General features: G+C 34.6%; 1 long non-coding RNA gene across 1 annotated transcript; it reads right to left on the bottom strand.

Moving 5' to 3' along the window:
- Positions 1-5122: 5122 nt before the first annotated feature.
- LOC131158236 (uncharacterized) lies at positions 5123-6142 on the bottom strand. The gene is made up of 3 exons (XR_009137431.1): positions 5769-6142; positions 5569-5647; positions 5123-5425 (listed from the first exon to the last, which is right to left on the bottom strand). It is a non-coding gene; the product is annotated as an uncharacterized LOC131158236 (long non-coding RNA).
- Between the last annotated feature and the right edge of the window lie 12348 nt (positions 6143-18490).

The raw sequence follows: 18490 nt of genomic DNA, 5'->3' as shown, positions 1-18490 counted from the left end.
TATAAATAAACACACTATATGTTATCGGGGTTCGGCCAACTGTACCTACGTCCTCGCCTCTAGCTCGCAAGCTTGAGGATTCCACTAAAGGCTCACTTAAAGGGTGGAGCGGCACCGATTACAACCAGGTCAATTAGCACAGGTCTGACCTCAACCTTTACAACCAGGTCAATTAAAGGGGCTGACCTCAACCAACACGTCTTACCAGGATGACGCACCTAACTTTCCTAATCGGGTCTAAGCCAATCCGGGATTATTTCAAAGGGCTAGTTTCCCTCTTCATTCCCGTGCCTGGAAATACAACAGATTTGAAATACAATACAATGGTATAGTGATTATGCTTTCATGTAAAGCAGATATGTACCCAGTTACGCGCAATCACATACACCACCAAATGATATAACATGTAAGCTCAGTGTGGTCTAATATTTCAACTCTCAAAATATATTTTCTATCTGTGTAATCAGTGCTTGAGAGTGCAATCACTATAATCTTTGTATCGCAATATGTATTTAATCTAAGTGCCCAAACAAAGATATTAACCAAGCAATGAATATTGCAATAAGGATTTTTATCACACAAACAAATACCTCTTCAAAGATTTATCACAATAAAACACACTAGATATTTGAAAGTGATTTGAAAAGAGTTTTTGCAACCAAAATCAAATACAAGCTTCTCAAGATATTGCAATGATGATGCAATACTTAGAAGTTCAAGTGAAATCTTCTTAGGATAGACTTATTGATAAGGTCCCCTAAGAGCACTTGAGGTCTTGCTCCCAATCAAAATAATATCAATCAAGCATAAACTTGAAAGAGCAAACCTTTTGGAACAATCACACTTAAATCACACTTACAAGGATGTTTGAGTAGTAAGATCAGGTAATAATAAGTGTTGGAGGCTAAAAAATGAGTATTATAGATTTTGGAAATTTCAAAGGATTTCTCCTAATCAATATTGCTAATCACGTGCTAATTTGCACAAATGATCTCATATATATAGACATCGGAAGAGTTATGACCGTTAGAGACCTATTGGGTATTATTAGGAAAGTTTTAAACCATTTTAACGTAATTAACCCCATTTAAAATATTTAACCACGATTAAAAATTCAAGGCAACCCGAGAGAATTGTCGACCAGAAGACTTTTGGTCAACCGAAGTTTATATGGCTTAGTCGACCAGGCCAATTTTGAACTCTAGGGTCGTTCGACCAGGAAGGGCGATTTTTCCAAAATTGCACGGTTCGGTCGAGTAGGGTGAAAATGAATTGCCTGGTCGGTCGACTATACCGTTGGGTTCCCACACATGGGAACTCGATCGACTAGGTTGGTGTAGTTAAAAAAGGTCTCAGTTGACCAAGAAGTCAAACTGTTGAATTCAAGGGATTTCGGTTGACCAGGGTCAAATGCATTGTTATGCCACGGTTGACCAAAATGTGGTCAACGGGTTTGACCCAAACCAGATTTGGTCGACCAAGGGCAGAATGAACTGCATGTGCCGGTCGACCGAAAGTGCACAAAGTGTGCATTTCAGTCATGTTTTAATTCACAATCACCTTATTTAAGTGCCTAACACAAATATGTGCGATGGTGAGTGTCTTAGGTCTTTTCGAGATCCAGTTTTAGTTATGTTTGAGTTCTGAGCTTACCTATTAGACCATGCACGTGGGGTGTGTGATTATTACAAGTAAATCACCCTGATTTACTATTACAGACCAATTTCACAAATGATATATATATATATATATATATATATATATATATATATATATATATATATATTACAATACAATGGAATTTGGTCTTCGATCTTCACTTTCTCTATGTGCATCTTGATCTTGACAGTTTTAGGTTCCTGCACAAAGCCTCAAACACCCATTAGATACAATGAGTATTTGCCGTAATCAAAACCGAATGTGACCTATAAGGTCAACATTTTCCAATACTTGTATGAACTCTGGGAACTGGAGTTCCATTTTGCTATACTGAAAATGTGGAAAACAAGTGCCGGTTATATACTGAGCTATGAACGTGGAAAGGGTAAACTGAGAGGATGTGTGCTGGTTTATGCCTGAAATGATTATATGAGTTGTGAAAATACTGGAAATGCACAGGTTAATATGTTTTTGTTATAAATCGTATATATGAAAAATTGAACCACAACTTGCTACGAAAGGAGTTGATATATACTTCAGTCTAAAAGGGTTGAAAGACACTCTGGAAATAAAAGGCTTGGCTCCGTAGCTAGTAAAGTAAAGTGCAATCACACATGTGAATTAGTGTGGGTAAATAAGATAGTCGGCTTGCAGGAGTTTGTAATCACTGGTAAAATAATGGACTAGGGGAGGCAGTTGGACTATAGAATAGATGCTCGGCAATGTCTGCACAAATAGGGCATGTTAGAGTCATCAGTGCACAACCCGTGCCACGGGGTAAATAGGCGTAATTATGTCATACCAAACTGGTTGTTGTTCTAATAATCATATACATGATTTAAAGGCTTTTATGGAAGAAATATATCGTATTTTCGTTACTATACCTATTGCACCACCAGATTGAAAAATTGTTGTATGTAGTGAATTTGATTAAAATGAGCATATGCAGTCACACACTGTTGTAATACCTTCCTCCTTACAAAGAAGTGTCTCACCCCAGTATACAACCTTTGTTTTCAGGTTCATCTGGACGTCGGCCCTAGTTGCTTGAGGGACTTGGAGAATTGTTTTTGGGTCATAGCATACATAAGTGGACTATGTGTATATTGAACTTGGTTGGACTGGGATTGTAATAATAGGTTACGTTCTAAGTTTGGATAAATGTATTTGAGGATACAATAGTAAACTCTGGTATATGTCTATTAGAAATCCTGATGAATGTTTATGTTTTTCCGCAACATTTGCATTCTAGTTATATACGAGTTACACCCGTATGTCCCTGTTTAGGGCGGGTTGTCTATGTATATTGAACAAGTACAGATTTTTTCTATGATTGAGTGACATCTGGGTCCGTATAAAGGGTCGGGACGTTACAATTCGTCTTCTTTTTTGGTTATTGATGACCTCCCACGACTATTTAGTTGAATCCTGTAATTATGAAAGGTAGTCGAAGTTTCACCATTGAAATTCCAAGCATCCAAGATTTATGACCTATTGACTTGGTGGATGATTGTTTTCAAGGTGGTCTTTTTAGAAAATTGAGAGAGGGAGCAGAAGGTTCTACATGTGCCATCCTATCTCAGAGAGGGGGCAAGGGTCAGTGTCATGGCCTGTTCATTCTGATTTTATATTTTTATCAAAATCTTGATAACCGGAGCAATACTATGTTAGTTTAGAGGTGAATCCTCTATAGAGGAGTGGGGTTGCGAATAGTGTTGTAGATAGGTTGACCTCAAGTAGCCTAGAGTCATAAGAAGAAAATTTGCACACATTTGGCCATAAGTGGTGTTTCCTTTGATCAATGAAGGCTTTTTTTTTTTTTGAAGTTTATAGTATTTCAAACCAATGAAGTCATGAGTTTAAGTAAGAATTAACATAGAGATTCCAAGCACGTTATAGTCGCAATGTATAGCAAGGTTCATTTTTTCCCTTTTGGATTTATTATGTACTCTCTCTCTCTCTCTCTCTCTCTCTCTCTCTCTCTCTCTCTCTCTCTCTCTCTCTCTCTCTCTCTCCCATGCACCACACCACACCACACTTGCACACATACACCCACTCTCTTATGATGCTACCATTTTTTTAAAGAAAAAAAAAAAACCTATGTGGATGGATGAAATAAGAAACATAACTTCGAACTATTCTCTTCAATTAGAAGCTTCTCATTATCTTAAATTATATTTAGATTTATAAACACACCCATAGATTATTATAACAGTGCATATGAATACATTTGCCAATGCTTCATTTTTTTAATTATAATTATAAGATAATTGTGTTGCAGGAGTATGAGAATTGAGTACAAGCACCAATGATATTTATAAACAATCCCACACAATAATTCATAATATGGTAACATTTTTCTCTCTATGCTTTGCTTATTGTATTTTTTTGTATATTCCTCTTATCAATGTTTTGATGGTCTTTTGGTTGTTTTTCTCCTATTTTTTTTTTTAATACTTTCTTTGTAAGCCCCACACAAAAAAATTAAATTAATTTCATTATTAAGTAGTTCCAAGTTTGTCTCTGAGATATATACAACACATATTTATGTTATCTTTCAAATCAAATTTACTTGTTTGTAAATTTGTTAGCATGGTGTATGCTTTTATATTGTTTCGAGAGGTTAAAAAAAAAATGCCTTATGTAAATTTGTTGAAAATCTATTTTTGATGTCTTTTATTTTTTCACATTCTTTTTGAATATTTTATTTTGGTGGACTTTAGAAATAAAAATGATGAAATAACATTTATAGTATGATAAACCTTCGAATCATTCAATCTCCACTTGATTTTTTAAATACTCCAAATTAAATCATTGTGAATCTCTATGGAAAATCCATTATATTGAATGACAAGTACATATAGAGAGAATATTGGTGAAGCTTCATCAATATCAGAAACTTTTGTGTTTTGAGTTGCTAGGAGTTTGTGAGTATTCCTAGTATTATTTAGGTTATCCAATTCCAAACATCATCTTTGACAAGTTGGGGTCTTAATTTATTATTCTTGTCTTGGTAGTAATCTATATTAGGGGTGGAAAAACGGGCGGACGGGCCGGGTCCGGGCGGGTTGCCAACGGGCTGGGTCATAAATAGGTCAATATTAAACGGGTCACACACGTGTCAACCCTAACCCGCCTGTTTAATAAACTGGCGGGTCATGGGTCACCCGTTTTAAAAAATATAAATTATTTATTTTAAATTTTTTTAAAATTTTCATATAAAATGATATTTTTTTAAAAAAAAAATACAGCATTTTATTTATAAATATCTAAATAAAAATAACATAAAATGTAAAAAAATAATACATCTCTTTAATGAATTATTTTTTAAAAAAATATATATAATTTAAAAAAAAACACCTAAAAAAATATTAAATATGCATACTACATGCATAAAATATTTACATATAAATATAAATTTAAATGAATCCCACAATTTTTACATACAAGGCTAAATGTAAAATATTTAATAAGTTCTTTCATCATTCATATTTTTTTAATCCATACATTATGCATAACACGTGTATCAAATATTAAAGTCCCACAATCAAAACATAATCTTAAAAATATAACAGTTAAATATTCACATACAAAACTTAATTTAAATGAGTTCCATAAAAATCCACAAGATTATAATTTTCAAATAACAAAAGAAAACTTAATTAGTCATGATTGTTTGTAGAAGCTTCTCCCAAATCATTAATCAAACAATTTTCAAATTTGACTTCTAATTCTTTAGCTTCTTCTCTCTCTTCACTTGGATGCACTGCAGTGACAAAATAAATACATAACAAATAAGAAATAATAATAATAATAATAATAATAATAATAATAGAATATTGATGCCCAAGTAACTTGCGATTATGAAAGCAAAATTTTTTTTTTTTGCAAAAAAAGGAAGAACAGAACCTGTGCGATTCGAGTTCGAGCACTCGAGCAAAGCTTATCCCTTCCATGTTGAAAGCCTGAAACAGTGAAACTCTTCCCCCTGGAAGAAAACATCGTGGATTCATGATTCATCAACGGATCTGTGAAACCCAACAAGCTAGAAACGTAACAGTACTAATAGAGATGAGAGAACCCAAAAAAATCAAAAAATCGTAACTCACCTCCACCTTTGGTCCTCTGCGGTATAATGGTAGATTAGCGTCTGTGGATCGTGAGGGAACTTGATCTGTGAGGGAGCTTGATCTTACAGTGGGGTAGCTGGAGGCTGGAGGTGTGGAGTCAGTGGTTTGTGGAGTTTGGGGGGGGGGGGGGGGGGGCGCTGACGCCTGTGGAGGAGACGACGACTCAAGCTCGAGGACGAGGAGTGGTCCGAGTGGATGGTTCGCAACACACAGTAGGCAACAGACATTGAGGCAGGAGCGCACCAGAGGAGAGGATTGAGAGAGTTTGAGAGTGAGAGACAAGAGCTGAGAGGAGAGCCGCAGATGGCTTAGGGTTATTTTGTGTGGCGTGTGGGTGGACTGGTCGTGTGGCCATGTGGGTTTATAAATGATCCAAATAAATAGGTCACCCATCGGGTGACCTGCCTGAACCCGGTTAAACTCGTTTGTAAACGAGTCAACCCGTGACCTGGCCGTTTATTAAATGGGTTAATTTTCCTAAACCCAAACCCGTTTCAAACGGGTGGGTCCAGGTAACCCGATGGGTCATAACCCGTTTTGTCAGCCCTAATCTATATTATATCTAGGATGCTTACTATCAAAGTGAAATACTAAATTTTAGTTTAAAATTGGTCTTTTATTAATTGTAACCTTTTTTTAGTTGTACCATGTCTAGGCTACAACTTAATTTTTGTTGATAGACAATTCAAATGCAAACTTGATTTTTACTTGTTCACATAAGATATTAACAATCCGGTGCATAATTTTTATGGTTATTACAATTTTATTTGTGATTCATAAGAAATTAAGGGTCTGTTTGGTAACGTTGTTGTTTTCAATTTTCTATTTTTGTTTCTAGATAGTGAAGAAATAACTTATACAAATGCGTTTGTTATGTTGTTACTTTTTTGTTTCTGTTGTTTGTTTTTAGTTGTTTGCAAAAAAAAATGAAAATCAGCTTTTATGGTTTTCAGTTGTTTTGACAAACTGTTATTAGAAATTTTAATATCAAGAATAATTTTGTGGGATTAAATCATTCAATTTATACACTTTTTAAATCAAAACTAAAAGAAAATAATCATATTAATTCAAATATAAACAAAATAAAAATATACATAATTAAAAATAATAATAAATATAATTACAAAATATTTTTACTATTTTTCAATTGTCATGTACAATAAAATTTTTATTGTAAAGTAAAATTTGAAAGCATAACAATTAATTCAAATAGTTAAAATATTTTTATTTTTATTTTTATTATAATATTTTTAAATGTATATTAGTTTGAAATTTTATTAATTTAATCATATTTTTATAATATTATTTGATTTAAAAAAAAAATGAGAATTTTTAAATAAGTTTTAATTTTTTTTTTTTAGTTTTACACTTGTTAACTAGATAGATTGCTAGTTTATGGTTTGGTTTTTAGCTTATGTTTTTGGTTTTTGTTTTAGTTTTCATAAGTTTTGATAGTGATGCCAAACAACCCTAAGGTTATGATATTATATTTCAATTCTATAATTTCTTAATAGAAATTTCATGCCATTTCCATATTTTGATTTAATGTAACGACAACTAAACCATTTTTTAGCGGAAAATACAAAACTATTCATTGTCTAGTAAAGAAAATTTTGTTATATGTTAATTTTGGTGTATTCCCAAGAGAGAGAGGGGCGGGGGGGGGGGAGGGGAGATTGGGCATTTAAAACTTCCTAAGTTGATTTTATTTTCACAAGCAATAATACTCAACCTAGGGTCTGTCTATCTACTCATAAACCCAAATGCACAGATAAATGTAAGATACAAAAATTAAATCATGAGCAACATTCATAATATAACATATACGTGCAGTAAATAAATTGCGAAAATATAAAGTGCACACACCATATGTTATCGGGAGTCGGCCAATACTGTCTACGTCCTCGCCTCTAGCTCGCAAGTCTGTGGATTTCACTAATGCTCACTTAACTGGTGGAGTGACATCGGTTACAATCAAGTCAATTAATGGGGCTGACATCAACCTACAACTGCACCTTACCAGGATAATACACCTACCTTTCCTAATTGGGTTTACGTAGATTCGGGACTATTCAATAGGGCTAGTCTCCCTCTTCAGGCCCACACATGGAATACAACTAATTTAAAAATTTTACGTACAAACAAGTGCTTCTTATACAAGCAGATATACAATACAATATAATCAATGTACACCAATAACGTAGGAACTATAAGCTCAATGGTATATGTGTGCAATCAACACTCAATATAATGTCTATATTCAATCTAGCACCAGAGTGTATCAATAAGCTAATTTTGAAACTTTGTATAAAAATATATTTTAATAACAATCTAGGGTTTCAAAGCCTTCAACCAATAGCAATCAAAATATCTCAAGAATATTTTCTCAAAGATCAAGCATAAGAGATATTTGAAAATAGTTTGTGAAAAATTTTTTGCACATACGAAATAAAAGCCTTAGGTGTCTTGCAATATGAATGCAATGACACACAAGCTCCCAAGTTTTCCCCACACAAGATTTATTAGATTAAATTAGTGGGAAAACTTAATCTTAACTTTCAATATGAAAATCAAATAAAAAATAATGCAATAAGACTTTTTGAGTAAGATTGAATGGAGTATAATCACTCTAGGCACTCTCACAAGGCTTGGATTATCAAGAAGGTAGTAGTATGTAAGAGTATGAGCTTAGTATAAGAAAAATTTGCTCTAAAAAATACAGAGGATTTTTTACTAATACAAATCCCTTGCTTAAATATGCAAATGAACTCATAAATAGAGAAGGGAAGGATTATGACCGTTGGGGATATGTAGGGTATTATTAAATTTGTTTTAAAATTGTTTAGAAAAATTAACCCCATTTAACCCTATTTACCTTGGTAAAAAAATTGACCAATCTGAGAGTTTCATGTGCCCGATCCATAGTTTGATGGCTGGGACAGACACACTTAGAACAGTTATATTTGAAGTTCGGGTGCCCAAATATGGGTTCGGTTTGCTGAACCAAGGCGATTCTCCAAAAGACTGCGATTCGGTCGCCTAGTCTAATGTTCGGTATGCCTAACTTGATGTTCGGTCGCCTGAGGCCTTTTTGAACATATAAGTTCGGGCTGCCGAGTTGGTGAGAAAAGTTAGAGTCATGGTTTGGTTGACCGTGGACGGTACGTTCATTTTTAGTTCAGTTGTTCGAAACCAAGTCAACATTTTGACTGGTCAAGGGTTCGATCGCCCAAGGTGTTTTGAACACTAGGGGTTCGGTCACCTGAATCCTCACAATTTTGCCCTTTAAGTCCTGATTTAATTCAATTTATTCCCCTGATATTCTGTGTGATATTGGAGACAATCTTACGTGTAAATGCAAGGACGTAATGTCTTTCTAAGGTCTTTGAGTTAGTCCTAAAAACCTGGCGTCGATTCCTAAGGTCACTATATGATCTTGATCTTATAGTCTTACATGCATGATATGTAGATTATTACAGACCTTTTTGAATTTAAATATTGCAGACTCAAATATGAAAATACAACAAGTAAATATGTCGGGATCTTCATTCTTCTTCAAGTTGCATGCCATCAATATGATCTTGCTAGTATTATCCTGCACACAAACTTTATAGACATTAAATATCAGAGTATTTGTCCTCATCAAAACAGGATATGACCTATAGGGTCAACATTATATTTTATTTTCAAAAATTTGATTATCTCCTAATTTTTCTTAACTTGAATAAAACCATTTAGCCATATGTATCGTAATACATTTCTATTCAAAGTTGCTTCTATATAAATACAACATGGACCTGCAATACAAAAATATACCATATATACCATATATCATTAGTATCAAAAGATGATGGTTTGATGATGTAAGGATTGAGAAAGGGATAAGATGAAAAGATGAGGTGGTGTCCAATCTTATCAACATAACCGGATGTAGGTTAGGGCAAAAGATATCAACTGAGCTGGGTTCGGTGTGCTTATGCCATGTAGATGATATGTAATTATACATGAGCATATTGGTGTTTTTTGTTGCAAAAATTTTGGCTTGTAAAAGTCAACATTCAAAATACTATCATGACAATATTCAATGGTTTTTTATTTTTTATTTTTTTGCATATTTGACATTTATACTTATGATGCATTTTTGTGGTTTATTTTATAGTGTCCATGGAGAATCAAAGAGAATGTTATTTCATTTGGCAAATCGATTATGGAACCTATAATCAAATTAATACATAGCCCATCTCTTTGATGAATTTGGATAGAAAATATTATTATAATAGAACAAGCTTTGTGTATACTAATATTAAAAGTTATATTTATTAGGAGTTTGTAAATAATTCATCCTTCAAATGCAAATTGACATGCTGAAAAAACTTCATAAATAGAATGAGGCAAGAACATACGAGTCAAACATTATTTTTTATCATTTATTTTATTTCACATTAATGTATACTAATTTCTCAAGAGTTTTATTTTCTCTTAAGGTGTAAAGACATTTAGAACTACATTTGCAGCTACAAATTGTAGCCTAAGAAAAATATTTATAGTAAGTAAATTTTTGAGTTTTAAGGATTAAATTCTTGGATTTGATCTAATTTATGGCTACTATATGATTTAATTTATGGCTACTATTTATGAATTCAACATAAAAATTTCTTAAAATGATGTTTGATTTAGAACAATATATTATTCCTTCACACAGGTTTCTAAAATAAAATATATGAAATTTATGGACCTCTGTATCTTATTAAAATATAAATTAATAATATTTAAAATAGTAAAATTCATTATATAATTACATGCCGGTAATATGAACTATTTTTTGTTCGGTAATATGAACTAATTTTTGTTAAGTATTATTTGGAAAAAAAGTGATTTTTTTTTTTTAACAATCCTTGTAAGTTCAAAGTGGGTGCTGTGCCAAATGCCCAGTACTGTGCTGGTGTGCAGGATATAATGTAACTAGGGGGTTTGGTTCTTTCACAAGGCTATGAAAAGTGTAGGGCCCATTTTTGTTGGTGAAAGAAAAGCCCATCAACACCTTTGCCAGTTGGACCAGGCCTCCTAAAATTATCAATGACAATAAGTGCCAGTAGGCCCAAATTAGTCCCCAGCCCATTAATTAGCATGCCCAACCCCCTGGCCCCACAACCTATTCACATTTCTCTCATAGAGAACCCTCAACCACCTTAACCTTACCTATTCATTGAAATAGTATTGAAAGCACAGGCCCAGTATAGCTACACTAATTTTGAAAATCATTTTCAACTGACATTTGTGAGACTAATGATGACACTTATTTCATTTTCTTTTTTATTTTTTTGGATGAGATTGTATTTTAGAATACAGATTTGGAGCTTTAAAATTTGAATCATGAATTTTTAAAAAAGTCAATATACTTTATAGTTTATTTTGTTGAAATTCACATAAATTCAAGTTTAAGGCTCGGATAAAAGCTTGGGAACACTAGCTAAAATTTTCTTTTAACTCTCTTGATCAACTGCTTCATGGATTTTGGTTTGCATTTGATTTATGATGTTTATCTGTTGAAATACAATAGAAAAGAATGTAAAAAGAAAAGTCGTATAGTGAAATAATAATTCGAGAAAAGAATTCACTAAATAAAAGTTTAAACTATTATTTTCAATATGATATCTGATAGATATAAATATTCCTATGGTAAAATATTTAAAAATCATTTCTCGCCTATTCCATCTTATTAATTTATAAAAAAAATTTAAACGATTATTTATTTTAGAATGACAATAAATCTTCCTATATAAGTTATTAAATTCTTATTTTATAATCATTTTATAAGTATGATGATAGATGAATTCACAAAATTCAGTCCACCACAAATATGATGAGTTGATTGAGATGGTCTGAACATATGACCCAATGATTTTTTTGGTAAATACATCTCATGGTTACTTTTTCATAACTTTTCTATTCAATATATTGTTTTTGTTTTCTTCATATCGTATTTGCAAATATAGATTTCATGCCTTGAATTGAATTGATTTACATGAAACTCTCATAAGTTTATGTTATATTTTATTGTTGTGATATGGATCGTATAATGAAGATGCACAACGGAATAATCAACAAGAAATTAATAACACAACTAATAAGTACAGCAACACAAAGATTTACGTGGTTCGGTAAAATCTACATCCACGGAGGTAAAAGACACACAAATTTCACTATAAAAATCACAATGTACACAGTACACTTCTCTAATGATCATTCTCTCTCTCTCTCTCTCTCTCTCTCTCTCTCTCTCTCTCTCTCTCTCTTAAAATATGTCCAGATGACATATATAGAGTTTCCTCGGAGGTTTCCCCCTGTTTGCCGAACCACCCAACGTTCAAAAATTCAAAATTTAGAAAAGCTATCGCAGCTCAGGCGCCCCTCGTTGAAGAGCCCAAGAAGAACCTTCGTCGATGAATATAGTGTTCTGGTCGATGAAGACAGAAGTCTTAAATATCCAGCTCTTGGTAATTATTCGTCGATGAGCTTTAGAGTCTTCGTCGACGAACCTCTACTGTTCCCTCGTCGAGGAGGATAGGCCCTTCGTCGGCGAGTATTGCTGTGCTGCCCCCTTCATGTTTTTCCTCATTCCTTCTTTGCTTATCAAAATAGAAATATAAGAGTCACAAATAACATTCTCCACCTTAGCAATTATACGCCCCTTAGGAGAATCTCAAAAACATAAACTGCTTCACTTTGAACTTAAAAACGCTTGGTCGGGTATGTCTCCCTTCTATCACATAGAGACATGAAGTAAGTCCAAACAATGCTTTAACTTCTCTGAAGTAACTGATTTGGTCAGAATATCTACTGCATTATGACATGTGTGAACTTTCTCCAATACAAGTTCACCTAAAGTAATCAATTCTCGAACCTTGTGGAATCTCACATCAATGTGCTTGATCCTAGCATGGTATATCTAATTCTTCGCTAAGTAAATGACACTCTAAGTATCACAATGTAGCACCACACCATCTTGCTGTAACCCCAGTTCTCTAACTAAATTAGTAAGCCATAAGGCCTCCTTTGTAGCTTCGGCAACTACCATATACTTTGCCTTAGTTGTGGACAATGCAACCAGAGTCTGTACCATGGATCTCCAACATACCAAGCCTCTTACGAGGGTAAACACATATCCCGTTATAGACCTTCTGTCATCCATATCTCTAGCATCATCTGCATCAACAAACCCCATAATTGAAGGACAACCCCGTTTCTTACCGAACATGATGTCATATCACGATGTACCTCGCAAGTATCTAAGTATTCATTTTACTACTTCCCAATGCGGCCTTCCTGGATTAGAGAGGAACTTGCTCACCACGCTTATCGCATGCGCCAAATCTGGTCTCGTACATATCATGACATACATTAAACTCCCCATAGCACTAGCATAGGGGACCTTTGACATGTCCTAGATTTCCACATCCAAACTTGGGCAATCTGTAGTAAACAATTTGAAATGATTCACTAGAGGCGTACACATTGGTCTTGCATCAGTCATGCTAAACCTCTCCAACACCTTCTGAACATAACCGCCCTAAGATAACCATAATCTCGCTGCAGTTCTGTTATGATGAATCTCCATCCTAAGTATTTTCTTAGCTAAATCAAGATCCTTCATGTCAAATTCCTTATGCAACAGGTGCTTTAATTGATTCACCTCAGTTAAATTTCTTATAGCTTTCAACATATCATCGACATACAATAACAAGAAAATAAGTGAGCCATCATCAAGTTTATTCACATATACCCAACAATTATACTCACACCGTTTGTAGCCAATCTTCATCATGTACGAATCAAACCGTTTATACCATTGTCTTGGAGACTGTTTCAGCCCATAAAGAGATTTCTTCAACCTGCAAACAAAATTTTCTTTTCCTGATTCAATGAATCCCTCCAACTGTACCATGTATATTTGTTCCTCCAAGTCATAGTGAAGAAATGCCATCTTCATGTTCATTTGTTTCAAATGAAAATCAAAATTAGCTACCAACCCCAACATAATTCTGATAGAAGTATGTCGAACCACTGGAGAAAAGATCTCATCATAATCTATCCCCTTCTTCTATGAGTATCCTTTTGGCACCAACCGTGCCTTGAACTTCTCACCTTCCTTTTCTAATATTGCATCCTTCTTCTTGTACACCCATTTGCACCCAATCGGCCTCTTCCTATCTGGAAGTTCCACCAACTCCCAAGTTTTGTTCTTATGCAGTGATTCCATTTCCTCAATCACTGCTCTCATCCACTTATCTTTCTCTTGGTTGTGCACTGCCTCTTGAAAAGAAGTTGGATCGTTACAACAAGTAAGGAAAGCATAAGATACTAACTCATCAAAACCATACCTTGGTGGAGGCCAAATAGTGTGTCTGGATCTTCTTAACGGAATATGGTTGACTTGCTGGATTTCCAAGCTAGAGATACCTACAACCACAGGACCTTGAGCTTCCAACTCCACCTGCACGATATGTTCATCACTACCCCAGCTTTCTGGCTCTTGTTTCTGTTAATCAAACTCTTGAGTATGCTTCACCATAGCCTTCTCATCAAAGACTACATCTCTACTGATTACCACCTTGTTTGCCATTGGGTCCCATAGCTTATACCCCTTCACACCCTCTGGATATCCCAAGAAGATGTAACGATGAGACTTTATGTCAAGTTTAGACCTCTCCTTACTAGATACGTGGACATAGGCTGGACACCTGAATACCTTCTAGTCTATTGTATTTCCCATCAAAACCTCTTCCGCCGCTTTACCCGTTAGTGATGCCCTTGGTCATCGGTTAACCAGAAAATAAGCCATACTAACTGCCTCGGTCTAGAAATTCTTCGGTAGCCCTGCATTCAATCTAAGACACCAAGCCCTACCAGCAAGAATCTGGTTCATTCGTTTTGCCACACCATTTTGCTGAGGTGTTTGGAAAACTGTAAAATGTCTCTTGATGCCCTGCTCCGCACAAAACTCCATAAACCAAGAATCAGCGTGCTCGATCCCATTATCCGACTTTAAGTATTTGATTTTCCTCCCTGTCAAGTTTTCTACTTCATCCTTTCAAATCTTAAACTTGACAAACATACTAGATTTGTGACACATGAACTAAACCCAAACCTTCCACGAGTAATCATTATAAAACTCACATAGTACACATGTCCACCTTTTGATGCAACTCTTACTGGGCCCCAAACATCTGAATGTACATAGTCAAGAATTCCTTTCGTCTTGTGAGTAGCTGAATTGAATTTTGCCCTGTTCTGTTTTCCAAGAACACAAAATTTGCAGAATTCCAACTAACATGATTTTAAACCTTTCAACAATTTACTCTTGTGTAGTTCTTGCATGCCATCTTCTCCCATATGTCTAAGGCGCATATGCCACAAGATAGTCTCATCCGATTTAGCACCCACAATTGCAACTCCACCTACAACAGTAGTTCCCAGCAACGTGTAAATATTCCCATCTAGTTTCTGCCCTTTCATCATAGTCAGATTACCTTTCCATACCGTCAAGACTCCACCTTTGGACTTGTAATTGTAGCCATTACAATCCAAAGTACCAGGAGATATTAAACTCTTTCTCAACTTAGGTATATGTCTAACATTACAAAATGTTTTTACAGCACCATCAAACATTTTTATCATTACATTTCCTATACTAACGATCTTTCAAGAAGCATCATTACCTATAAGAACTGTTCCAGAATTTACTAACCTGTAAGTGCCGAACCACTTCTTATTTGGAGTCATGTGATAAGAACATGCCAAGTCAAGTATCCAAGAGTCTATTAGATTATCCAATTCCGCTGAAACTGATAGAACATCACCATCTACTGAATCCTCTTCTTGAACAACATTCACAAATTTAGAAATCCCCTTATGCTTATTAGCATTTCCCTTCCTCCAATACAGACACTCCGGTTTCACATACCCCTTTTTACTGCATTTATAACACCAGATTTCCTTCTTCTTCTTAGATTGATTCCGGGATTTTTGATTAGACCCATTTTTAAACTTTCCTTTGCCTCACTCATTACAAATCTTTACCACAAGTCCTTCTCCTTCATCACATATTTTCAACCTTTAATGAACATTTAACAAAGCACTTGTTACCTCTTCCAAATCAAGTGTTTCTTTTCCCCACATAAGAGTGGTTACAAGATTTCCATAGGTATGAGTTGAGGGCAAAGAATTTAACAGCATCAAAGCCTTCATCCTCATCAAACTTCACATCAATCATTTATGATTTGATTAAATGCATTGATGTGTTGATCTAGACTAGATTCTTCTACCATCTTAAGCCAATATAAATGCTGCTTAAGAAAAAAGTTTGTTATTGAGGGATTTAGACATGTACCGACTTTCTAACTTTTGCCAGAGAGTTGCTAAAGAATCCTCCTCCATCACCCAATAGAGAACTTTGTCGGCCAAACACAAGCGTATTGTCGATGCTGCCTTTGCTTTCAAATCTAACCATGTTGCCTCATCCATTCCTTCTAGTTGAGTGTTAAGCAAAGCCTTAGCCATTTCTTATTACACAAGAATGTCTTTCACTCTCCTCTGCCATAAATAGAAGTTTTCGGTTCCATCGAATTTGACAATGTCAAATCTTGCAGAAGACAACCCCGATGCCATAACAACAATCACTTTGATACCAATTTGTTGTGATATTGATCGTATAATGTAGATGCACATCGGAATAATCAACTAGAAATAAATAACACAACCACTAAGCACAATAACACAAAGATTTGCGTGGATCGGCAAAGCCTACATCCACAGAAGCAAAAGGCACATAAATTTCACTATGGAAATCACAATGTACACAATACACTTCTCTAATGATCACTCACACACACACACACACACACACACACTCTCTCTCTCTCTCTCTCTCTCTCTCTCTCTCTCTCTCTCTCTTTCTCTCTCTCTCTCAAAATATGCCCAGATGACATATATAGAGTTTCCTTGGAGGTTCCCCCCCGTTTTCCCAACCACCCAACATTCAAAGATTCAAAATTTAGAAAAACTGTCGTAGCCCAGGCGCCTCTTGTCGACGAACACAAGACTTCGTCGACGAGCCCAAGAAGAACCTTTGTCAACAAATACAGGGCTCTCATCGACGAAGATAGAAGTATGAAATTTCCTACTCTCGGTAATTATTTGTCAAGAAGCTTCAGAGTCTTCGTCGACAAACCTTTACTATTCCCTCGTCGACGAGCATAGGCCCTTCGTTGACGAGTCTTGCTGTGCTGTCCTCTTTATGTTTTTCCTCCCTTTTTTTTTATCAGAACAAAAGTATAAGAGCCACAAATAACAATTATCTAAGTTCATACAAATATAAATTTAAAATTTAAATTTCAAACTTTTAGTCAAAAAATTAGTATGCTTTAAGTATGAAACAAGAGAGAATTTTTTTCTCTTTAAAGTATATATTATATATTCTACCAATGTAATTAGGGGGATCTTTGTACTCCTTTACAATGCGGTAAATAATTGTTCGCCGTAAATATTTGTATGTTAAAACTTATATCTCCAATTAGAATGAAAATGATAAATTTTTTATAGAAGATTACTATAAAAGGGAGAAAGAGTATGAAATGAGAAATAAGTTATTTTTTATGAAGACTTAGAATTTTTAGGGTTTGAATATTAAAAGCATAGAAAAGAGCATAGTTAAACAGTTCATAGTATGTAAAAGAAATTTTCCTAGTTCTTTTGTCTTCTCATAGTTCTTCTATCATCAATTGTCGCGTTCTCACCTATAGGCTATAGCCCAAACAGCTAGAACGAAATGAATATATGACAATATATCATTTCAGTGCACACATACAACCCTAGAGCCAAAGGTGATTTTAGGTTAGCTAGGCCTAGCTTTCCACACAATAAAATTTCCTATTCCTTTCTCTAAAAAGATCTGAAGTTAAAAGCTCAATAAACAAAACAGAAACAAAAGGCTGTTATGGCTGTTATAGGTAGTTAAATCAGTTTGTTCAATCATGATTTTAGTGGTCCAGATGGCAAGTTGTAAATGGTCATTGTTTCCATATAAGTGAACTAATTGTATAGCATTATAATTCAATTTTAAAGATGACAAATATTGATTCTTGTTTTTCTCTCACCTCTCTCTGTTTTGAAGCTTGTTAGATACAACTTCTTTACATTTTTCATGGTATTAGAGCACTACGTAACAGTAGTATATTTGGTCGTGCACTAAATTCCGCAGGGAGACGCCCATTGCAAAGGAAGCATTGTCATTTTCACCAAGGCTCTCTTGCGTCGGAAACCAGGGAGGAGAAAAGCAATTACAGACAGAGAAGTGGCAGCTGTGGTTGCCCAAAGGGGGTTTCGAATTTCAGAGATTAGTTAATTCAATTTATGTTGGCCTCTTAAAATTTTCTTCAATTTTTATTGTTGTTTCTATTTCATTTCTATAGTGGAACCTGAATCTTCTATGCATTTTGCTTCTATGGCAAATGCTGATGATTCTTCAAGAAATCCATCAAATGATTCTTTAAGTTTTTATTACTTGCATCCATCGGATAATCCTGGAGCTTTCCTAGTTTCCAAGATCTTAACTGGTGAAAACTATGTTGCATGGAGTAGATCTATCTCCATTGCTCTTACAGTTAAGAACAAGATTGCATTCATAGATGGTACTCTGAATC

The sequence above is a fragment of the Malania oleifera genome, chromosome 6 (genome assembly GCF_029873635.1).
Source record: "Malania oleifera isolate guangnan ecotype guangnan chromosome 6, ASM2987363v1, whole genome shotgun sequence".
Classification (NCBI taxonomy): domain Eukaryota; kingdom Viridiplantae; phylum Streptophyta; class Magnoliopsida; order Santalales; family Ximeniaceae; genus Malania; species Malania oleifera.
This window is presented reverse-complemented; position numbering and strand designations above follow the sequence as displayed.